Source organism: Poecilia mexicana, unplaced genomic scaffold (assembly GCF_051168715.1).
Source record: "Poecilia mexicana isolate PSO_F unplaced genomic scaffold, ASM5116871v1 scaffold_2, whole genome shotgun sequence".
Classification (NCBI taxonomy): Eukaryota; Metazoa; Chordata; class Actinopteri; order Cyprinodontiformes; family Poeciliidae; genus Poecilia; species Poecilia mexicana.
In genome coordinates, this window is record NW_028263371.1 from 17963653 (window position 1) to 17973402 (window position 9750).

The 9750-nt window shown below is 35.8% G+C and overlaps 1 long non-coding RNA gene across 3 annotated transcripts; it reads right to left on the reverse strand.

The window, feature by feature from the left end:
• Positions 1-1079: 1079 nt before the first annotated feature.
• LOC148160529 (uncharacterized) lies at positions 1080-8372 on the reverse strand. 3 transcript variants are annotated; one of them, XR_015765191.1, is made up of 6 exons: positions 7533-8372; positions 6303-6372; positions 5840-5911; positions 2976-3047; positions 1969-2030; positions 1080-1333 (listed from the first exon to the last, which is right to left on the reverse strand). It is a non-coding gene; the product is annotated as an uncharacterized LOC148160529 (long non-coding RNA). The 3 variants fall into 3 exon arrangements; XR_015765190.1 differs by having other exon boundaries at positions 1969-3047; XR_015765189.1 differs by having other exon boundaries at positions 1080-3047.
• Positions 8373-9750: the final 1378 nt, after the last annotated feature.

A 9750-nucleotide genomic window follows, 5' to 3' on the forward strand; every position in this document is an offset into this window, starting at 1 on the left:
GATACATTCTGCAGAGTTTTTCATTTGATTTCTTAAATCTTTTTATATAGAAATGTACTACAACGTATAAATTAACAAATAATTTAACTGTCTCTGAAATATATATGAAAATAAACTTCTTATTGCATCTAAAATGCATTAAATTATTTCATTCAGCTTTTGATCATTTCTAGCAACAGATGCACCTGCACTGACTATTGTTAGGATTAACCGATTAATAATTGAATCGCAAAAGATACTTAATAGGAGTTTTTTTTTCTTCAGAATTTGAACCAGTTTTGATATGAACTTATTTATATTTGCTGTTTTCTTTTTTTATCTTAATTGCAAAATGTTTATAGTTTTGTACAGTTTTTATTAATTACTGCTCTGAATATGTTCTTCTTTCTGCAGATCACCTTTTTCGGCATCTGTATGCTCCACTTAATGTATTGATTATTAAATATGTCAAAGCTTATTTCAGTAATCAATTCAGTTGATTCATCACAACAATAAAGAGGACGCTGACGTCTGTTTTATTGTCTTTCAACTGAACCGTTATTATTATTTTAGTACTAAACTATAATAAATTTAAATTAACAAGGTATTACTGCCATTTAATATAAAGTTCCTGCTAATAAAAAAAAAATGAACCTGTCTGATTTTGATGTTGATCGTATAAGCAGCAAAGTTCTGCAAACCTGTGTTAAAGAAAACAGAAAGAGGTAGTTTTACAGTACACTTCAGTTTTAGCTGAAAGGAAGAACTTAGGAAGACTTAAATACATCAACGCACATAAGTTCCTAAAACCCCCACCTCCCGCTGCCTTCACCCCCCTCCACACACACACACACACACACACACACACACACACCTATACGGGTTTATATGTATTAGCAGGACAATTTTTTCAAACCAGTTTTTTGCAACATTAAACGGACACCCCTTTCCACTTATGCTAGAAAGACGTAGTAAGTTGTCAAAAATCTTGTTTGAGCTACACAACATAGATCTCACTTAAAAATTTAGATACACACATCAGAACTCAAAATATGAGAACCTGATGCAATGCTGTATTAAAAGGACAAAAGATAATGAGGTGCTTGGCTCCGCCCATGACACCAACAGTAATTATCAGGGCCAATTTTATTTATCAGGACCACAGCATACACATACAAAAAACATACAATTTATGTGCATTAAGAAGTCCAAACATGGAAATATGGACTATAACTGGTCCATATTTCTGTGCAGTGCATCTGTCATCCCATGAGATGTCTGAATCATCTAGGGAATCAGGAACATACTCCTCTTCTGATGATGTCACCTCACTTGAACTTTGTTCTGGACAGACCTGTTGATTAAAAACATATTTTGTATACATTGAAAGCATTTCAGCAAGAATATTTCGGTAACACTTTATTTGAAGGGGGGTGAATAAGACTGTCATGACACTGTCATAAACATGACAACACATGTCATGAACATGAATAAGCCTTCATGAATATTTATGACTGTTGTCATAAAGCGTCATTCGGTAAATTATGACACTTTTAATACAAAGTTGACATTATTCAAAATGTCTTTGTTATGACAACTTGACATTAACTAAGAAATCATTACTGTTTAAACTTACCTTTAATAACATGAAGATACCTAATTTTTAAAGTGTAATCAGTAATTCTTTGATAACAAATTTATATCAGTATATGAATACTGAATGATTGTTTCTAAAAAAAAAATTAAAATAAACAATGTCTACCTAATGTATGAACCTGTCAAGTTGAGTATTACACAGGATCCATGTGTCTGTGTGCATCTAAATTTAACTTTCATTCTTTTCTACCTCTAATTTCAAAACTCAGTCTTCCACATTTCTACATCTTACATGATAAGTATTATACAAGACCTGTGTGTTTGAAGAGTACTTCATATTATTTTAGTGACTTTATATAAGAATCTAAGTTGGTTGTTGGAGAGCAAAATTACCTCAGGAGGGTTGGTTGAACAGGATCCGCATACATCCATGTCACCAACCTGACACAGTTCATCTTTGGAAATTTGAAATGTAAAGAACACTCAATAAATGTGAGTTTGTTGAAAATGTAGAAAACAGTCCTCCCTATTTCTGCACCTTACATTTTGAGTATTACACAGGACCTGTGTGTATGTGCGTTTCTAAGTGTAATTTTCTATCTTTTCTACTAGTAATGTCAAAACTCAGTTTTCCAAATTTCTGCAACTTACATGATGAGCATTACAAAAGACCTGTGTGTATGTGCCCTCCTAAATGTGACTTTCATTCTTCTTTACTTGTAATTTCAATACTCAGTCCTCCCTATTCCTGCACCTTACATTTTGAGTATTACACAGGACTTGTGTGTATGTGCGCTTCTAAAAGTAATTTTCATTCTTTTCTACCTGTAATTTCAAAACTCAGTTTTTGAAATTTCTGCAACATACCTGATGAGCATTACACAAGACCTTTTTGTATGCATGCTTCTCAATGTACCTTTCATTCTTCTGTACTAGTAATTTCAAAACTCAGTCCTCCTTATTCCTGCACCTTACATTTTGAGTATTACACAGGACTTGTGTGTATGTGCGCTTCTAAAAGTAATTTTCATTCTTTTCTACCTGTAATTTCAAAACTCAGTTTTTGAAATTTCTGCAACATACCTGATGAGCATTACACAAGACCTTTTTGTATGCATGCTTCTCAATGTACCTTTCATTCTTCTGTACTAGTAATTTCAAAACTCAGTCCTCCTTATTCCTGCACCTTACATTTTGAGTATTACACAGGACCTGTGTGTATGTGCGCTTCTAAATGTAGCTTTCATTCTTTTATATGTGTAATTTCAAACCTCAGTTCCCCCCTTTTATGCAGCTTACATATCAAGTGTTACACAAGACTTGTGTGTTTGAACAGTACTTAATATCATATCAAAAACTCTATTTTAGAAAATAAGTTGGTCGTTGGAGACCAAAATTACCTCATGAGGGTTGGTTGAACAGGATCCGCATGAATTCACGTCACCAACCTGACACGGTTCATCTTTGGAAATCTGAAATGTAAAGAACACTTACTGAATATGAGTTTGTTCCCAATTTAGAAAACAGTCCTCCCTATTCCTGCCCATTACATTTTGAGTATTACACAGGACCTGTGTGTATGCGTGCTTCTTTATGCAACTTTCATTCTTCTGTACTTGTAATTTCAAAACGTAGTCCTCCTTATTCCTTCCCCTTACATTTTGAGTATTACACAGGACCTGTGTGTATGAGCGCTTCTTTATGCAACTTTCATTCTTCTGTACTTGTAATTTCAAAACGTAGTCCTCCTTATTCCTTCCCCTTACATTTTGAGTATTACACAGGACCTGTGTGTATGAGCGCTTCTAAATGTAACTTTCATTCTTTTGTACATGTAATTTCAAAACTCAGTCCTCCCTTTTTATGTGGCTTACATATCAAGTATTACACAAGACCTGTGTGTTTGAACCGTACTTAACAGTCATCCCCAACCACAGGACCGCGGAGTAGTACGAGTCTGTGGACCAATTGGTACTGGGTCGCACAAGAAAAATATTTACATGTTACGTATTGTCTGAGTCTGGAGGATCCATTATTTTGAAAACCCTTTAACTGGATTCTCTCGGTTACGTCTTGTGCGGCAACATTGAGCCCACAATGAGTAAGAAAGCGATGTCTTTGGAAAGTTTCTTTGGAAAAGCGGAGAAAGACCACAGACAGGAGAGTGGATTTATCCTGAACCTGTAGGTGACTCCCATGTTCCAAGCCCACTCTGCATAATATGCACTGGCTTACTAATGAGGCAATGAAGCTTCAAACTGCTTTGCCATTACACACCAAGCACCCTCTGCATTGGGTGTCATCGTTTCCCAGGTGGGATCATCTCATTGCAGAGAAACAAGCTCAGGACTCCCATTAATTTATAGTTGTGAGTTAAAATTTTCATGAAAATAAATGTTCGTTTTTGTGGCATATTCAAATCTTATTTTGAAGGGATGTGTGAACGTTGCCAGAGCGACCAGAGTCTGAGAGCATTATGGCAGTTATCGAGACGAGAGAAATAGAGCTTGTAAGTCTTAAGTCTGGTTCACACGGCATGATTTTAGGATTCAGACGATTTTCCAAACTTCTGTGACCACAGAGCTGATAAAAGTACAACAGGTTCGTGTGTCCAGCCACATAACAGGAGCAAATCTTGCCATGTGAGCAGGCTTTAGTACAAAATAATGTCACGTTAATTTAATGGATAGCTGAAAAGTTACCGGGTTTATCAACTGTGGTAGCAATTTTGCTCCAACTCCACTCCTCATCATTTCTATGGATATTCTTTGTACGAAATGCTGAATAAACATTCATGCCATTTCCACATATCTTCGATGTCCACCGGACTCATTTGTGCATGTCTGCTCAGCTCTTTGGGATTCCCCTCCATGAGCTACGTCACCGCGCTTTCTGATTGGCTACCTGTCAAGTTCAACAGGTTGAGTTCTAGCTCCCAATCAAGTAAAAACCCTACAAGTTGCTAGAATATGCCTGATTTTAGATCAGAGCAGTCCCAATGTTCCAACGACTGGATGCGATCATGCCACAGATGGCAGGATGAACAGTTACAATTATCGTGAGCAACGTTCTAAGATTGCTGTAAGGGGAAATTAAGGGTAAAAAAAGAACCCGAGCCTCAGAAAAATTGCCAAGTCTTGACCGGTCCGCGGTGATAAAAAGGTTGGGGACCACTGGTACTCAATATAATTTCAAAGACTTTATCTTAGAAAATAAGTTGGTCGTTGGAGACCAAAATTACCTCTGGAGGGTTGGTTGAAATCTGAAATGTAAAGAACACTCACTAAATGTGAGTTTGTTCCCAATGTAGAAAGCAGTCCTCCCTATTCCTGCAGCTTACATATTGAGTATTACACAGGACCTGTGTGTATGCGTGCTTCTCAATGTAACTTTCATTCTTCTGTACTTGTAATTTCAAAACTAAGTCCTCCCTATTCCTGCACATTACATTTTGAGTATTACACAGGACCTGTGTGTATGCATGCTTTTCAATGTAACTTTCATTCTGCTGTACTTGTAATTTCAAAACTCAGTCCTCCCTATTCCTGCACCTTACATTTTGAGTATTACACAGGACCTGTGTGTATGCATGCTTTTCAATGTAACTTTCATTCTGCTGTACTTGTAATTTCAAAACTCAGTCCTCCCTATTCCTGCACCTTACATTTTGAGTATTACACAGGACCTGTGTGTATGCGTGCTTCTCAATGTAACTTTCATTCTTCTGTACTTGTAATTTCAAAACTCAGTCCTCCTTATTCCTGCACCTTACATTTTGAGTATTACACAGAACCTGTGTGTATGCGTGCTTCTCAATGTAACTTTCATTCTTCTGTACTTGTAATTTCAAAACTCAGTCCTCCTTATTCCTGCACCTTACATTTTGAGTATTACACAGGACCTGTGTGTATGTGCGCTTCTCAATGTAACTTTCAGTCTTCTATACTTGTAATTTCAAAAGCCAGTCCTCCACTTTTATGCAGCCAACATATGTAGGATTATACAACACATGTGTGTTTGAACAGTACTTCATATCATTTCAATTACTTTATTTTAGAGAAAAAGTTGGTCGTTGGAGACCAAAATGTGCACTTCTAAATGTAATTTTCATTCTTCTATACTTGTAATTTGAAAACTCAGTCCTCCCTTTTTATGCAACCAACAAATCTAGTACTACACAACACCTATGTGTTTGTACTCTACGTAATGTCATTTCAATTACTTTAATTTAGAGAATAAGTTGGTCATTGGAGACCAAAATTACCTCAGGAGGGTTGGTTGAACAGAATCCACATGCATCCATGTCACCAGCCTGACACAGTTCATCTTTGGAAATCTGAAATGTAAAGAACACTCACTAAATGTTTGTTCCCAATATAGAAAACAGTCCTCCCTATTCCTGCACCTTACATTTTGAGTATTACACAGAACCTGTGTGTATGCGTGCTTCTCAATGTAACTTTCATTCTTCTGTACTTGTAATTTCAAAACTCAGTCCTCCTTATTCCTGCACCTTACATTTTGAGTATTACACAGGACCTGTGTGTATGTGCGCTTCTAAATGTAATTTTCATTCTTCTATACTTGTAATTTCAAAACGCAGTCCTCCCTTTTTATGCAGCTAACATATCTAATATTACACAACACATGTGTGTTTGAACAATACTTAATATCATTTCAATTACTTTATTTTAGAGAGTAAGTTGGTCATTGGAGACCAAAATTACCTCTGGAGGGTTGGTTGAACAGGATCCGCATGCGTCCACATCACCAACCTGACAGTTCATCTTTGGAAATCTGAAATGAAGGGATGTACACTGAATGAGTCCATACTTCTCAATAGAAAAATGAAGTCCACCTACTGTATGTGCTTGTCCACTTCTTGTTTTCAACTATAATGAAACCCTGTACTACAACTTGACATATCCTTCAAATATGTCTTCAGTGCTACTTGAATGATTTTTGATAGTATTTTCACACTTATAAGCACCTTTCTTCTCCATGGCCAGTCAAAATCACCATAATTATAAGTGATTTCTTCCCCTGGACCAATATATTTGAGTGCAAATAAACAGATGAGGTCTTCCATCCACTCTTTTAACTTTCATTTTGCTGTTTGGGTTCATCTGATCATTTACCAGCCTCCCCAATCATCCATCCTCTCTGGCAACATCAACACTAAAATATTAAGTATGAAAATAAGAATAATTATACCATGCAAGGGAAAGGATTTTGCATATTTGGTGTTTGCATGTCAGAAGGATATTCCTCTACCAACTAAAACTACTTTTACTGATGAAGCTGAAAATGTTTACATCACTGTATTTAGATGTAAAATAAAAACACAACAACCTTGAAACAGTCGCATACCAAAGCTTTTGTCCATTGAAGTTGAAATCAAACATAAGAACCTCGAGTGTATCATGGTAAACTTTCAGTCGGTTTTCTTGTTCCTTTCTACTTATGACTTCTCTGTACTCAATAAGGAAATCTGCTTTTTGAACACACCCCAACCTGTAGGTACACATAACAAGTAGGATAAACTTTAAACAATGCAGATATATCAAATAGTAGCAATTGAAATTAACATTTTTCTAAATCAGTTAATTGATCTAATTGGATGTCTTTCTGTGGTTACTTAAACATTTTTTGTCAACTGAATGCAACTCATTATTTTGTACTTGTAATTTCAAAACTCAGTCCTCCATATATTTGTTGAGGACAGTTACAAGTACCTGGGAATACCACAAGCATACATACGCTTCTATTGTATTTTGAGCAGTTGCTTGTCTCCTTCGGAATAAGAAAGATGTTCTGATTATAATGATCATCGATCATGATCTATGCTAATAATGTGCAGTATAAAAATAGTTTAAAAGTGAAAAAGTAAAACAAAAGAAAAAAAATGATCATTTAATAAACTCTGGAATCCTGTGCATAATATAGTCACAACTCACCTTTAAATGAATTGAGGTATTTTACATCAAATCCTTCATCTTCACCTAAGGAGCAATAACTGGAATCATGTTTGCTCTCTGAGACCTTGTTGTTGACATCTCCTGCAAAGATCAGAGAATACAACATGATACTGTACACCAGGGGTGTCAAACTCCAGGCCTCGAGGGCCAGGGTACTGCAACTTTTAGATGTTTGTCTGGTTTAAAACACCTTAAGTATATGACTGAATTAGCTTCTCAGTGCAATCAAGTTGATGACCACCCCATTTTATCCAGCCATGTGGCATCAGAAACACATCTAAAAGTTGCTGGACACCAGCCCTTAAGACCTTGAGTTTGACACCCCTGCTGTACACAATATGATTTGATGTTATTGTATGTGAAAATGTACTGAAGTACACAGTACTACATAATTGACTTTCTATTGACAGATTCTCAAAATCTTCAAATATTAAAACATTATCTTAATACTAATGATTATTACCTAGGATCATTTGTGCCTGTGAAATAATATCACTCACTGATATACAGAAAATGACCAAATACAGTTTTATCTAATTCTGGAGTGAGCCACCTTCCCTTTAAACTCTGGTACACTGACTAACATGGTTGGTAATTACTAGCTAAAATGCTGCAAATCAAATGCTTTGGTGTATCCAAGCATCAAGTAACCTACAACATTCAGCAAAATTTCAAAACTATATGTACTTAAATGTCTTAAGAGATTCTGTATGAGTCTTACCTCTTTCTCCACGCAAAACAAATGAAACAAGTTCAATTAATACTAATGGCTTGCACCTGGACTTGACGGATTGTACCACGTTGACAGAGGAGGAGGGGTACAACAAAATGATTATTCCATTTTGTTTCTGAAGCACACAAGGTCTGATTTTTTTCAGGAACAAGAAAATTTTGAGTAATATTTTGTAACTTTCATTCAATATTTCAAAGTTAAATAGTTTATCATACATTTTTCTTTAATTAAGAGGCAACAGTTAGATGGTATCTCCCACCAGCAATGTTGTCACTTCCTTTAATCATTTCTGTTCAATCAATTAATCATGTTTATTTGTATAGCACATTTCAGCAGCAGGGCAGTTCAAAACACTTTATATCATAAAAACAAAAACTGTTGTCTAATGGCAGACACAACACCTGCAGAAAAAGATTGGCTGATGTACCTGCCAATAGACAATTTAGACTACCTAGACAATCTGCATGTATGCAGAGTAGAGACATTGAGATAACGACAAAATATCAATCTTTAAATTTTTGTCTTAACAGTAACATAAATAATCATGATATTTTTGGCACTTTAAATATTTTTTAAATAAACGATTTTTATTTTTATATTTCTAATTCTGTATTACTCCATGACTGGTTATCCCTTCTTTCAAATTCAAAAATACTTCATTGATCCTTGGTCTTCACAGTATATTAGCAGTTCCCAAAGGTGTGCTTCTCTGTATCAAGAGGTCTGATCTATCTCCAGGTATTTGTTTGAGCCAGTCTTCCAGTTTAGGGGTCATTACCCCAAGGGTTTCAGTGACCACAAGCACTACTGTTGCTTTCACCTTCCACATTTTTTGTAATCTCCTAAGACCCAAACTCTCACATGGAGTGCATTATTAATTCATCTATGGGCTGATTGGGACCTAATGATTCCAAAAACAAAGAATTATTGTTTTACATGATATGTGGACAACATTTTTCTCAGAAAAATACTTATTCATTTTAAATCACCATGTTTAGCACCATGGTAAATATATGCAGTTGCTAACTTTTGTAAACTTACACAACAAAAGAAACACTGAACATCTTGAGTCTAACCTGTAATGTGTTATAATCTTCCACCACCACCAAGTCATAAAATAATGGCCTAACATGTGGACACCAGACCCCATCTAGAGCAAAATTTAGTATTGTGGACTAGACAGCCCAAAATAAGTCAACCACTCAAGTTCTAGGAGGATGATGGGGTTTTTTAGCCTTTGGTATTTCTCTAGTTTTTTTCTGTACCTTCTGTTCATTCAGGATAGCTACATCATAACAACTGCTTTGCTCTGCTGCTCAATGATCACCATGTTCAGTTGGTTTGCTTTTCCCATTTTGTCTTCCTGTATATGGAAGGCCCACAGGATCTTAGCTTGTTCGTTTTCTACCACTTTGTGTGGCATTTCCCATTTTAACGAGGTGTGTTCAAGGTTATATTCCCTTC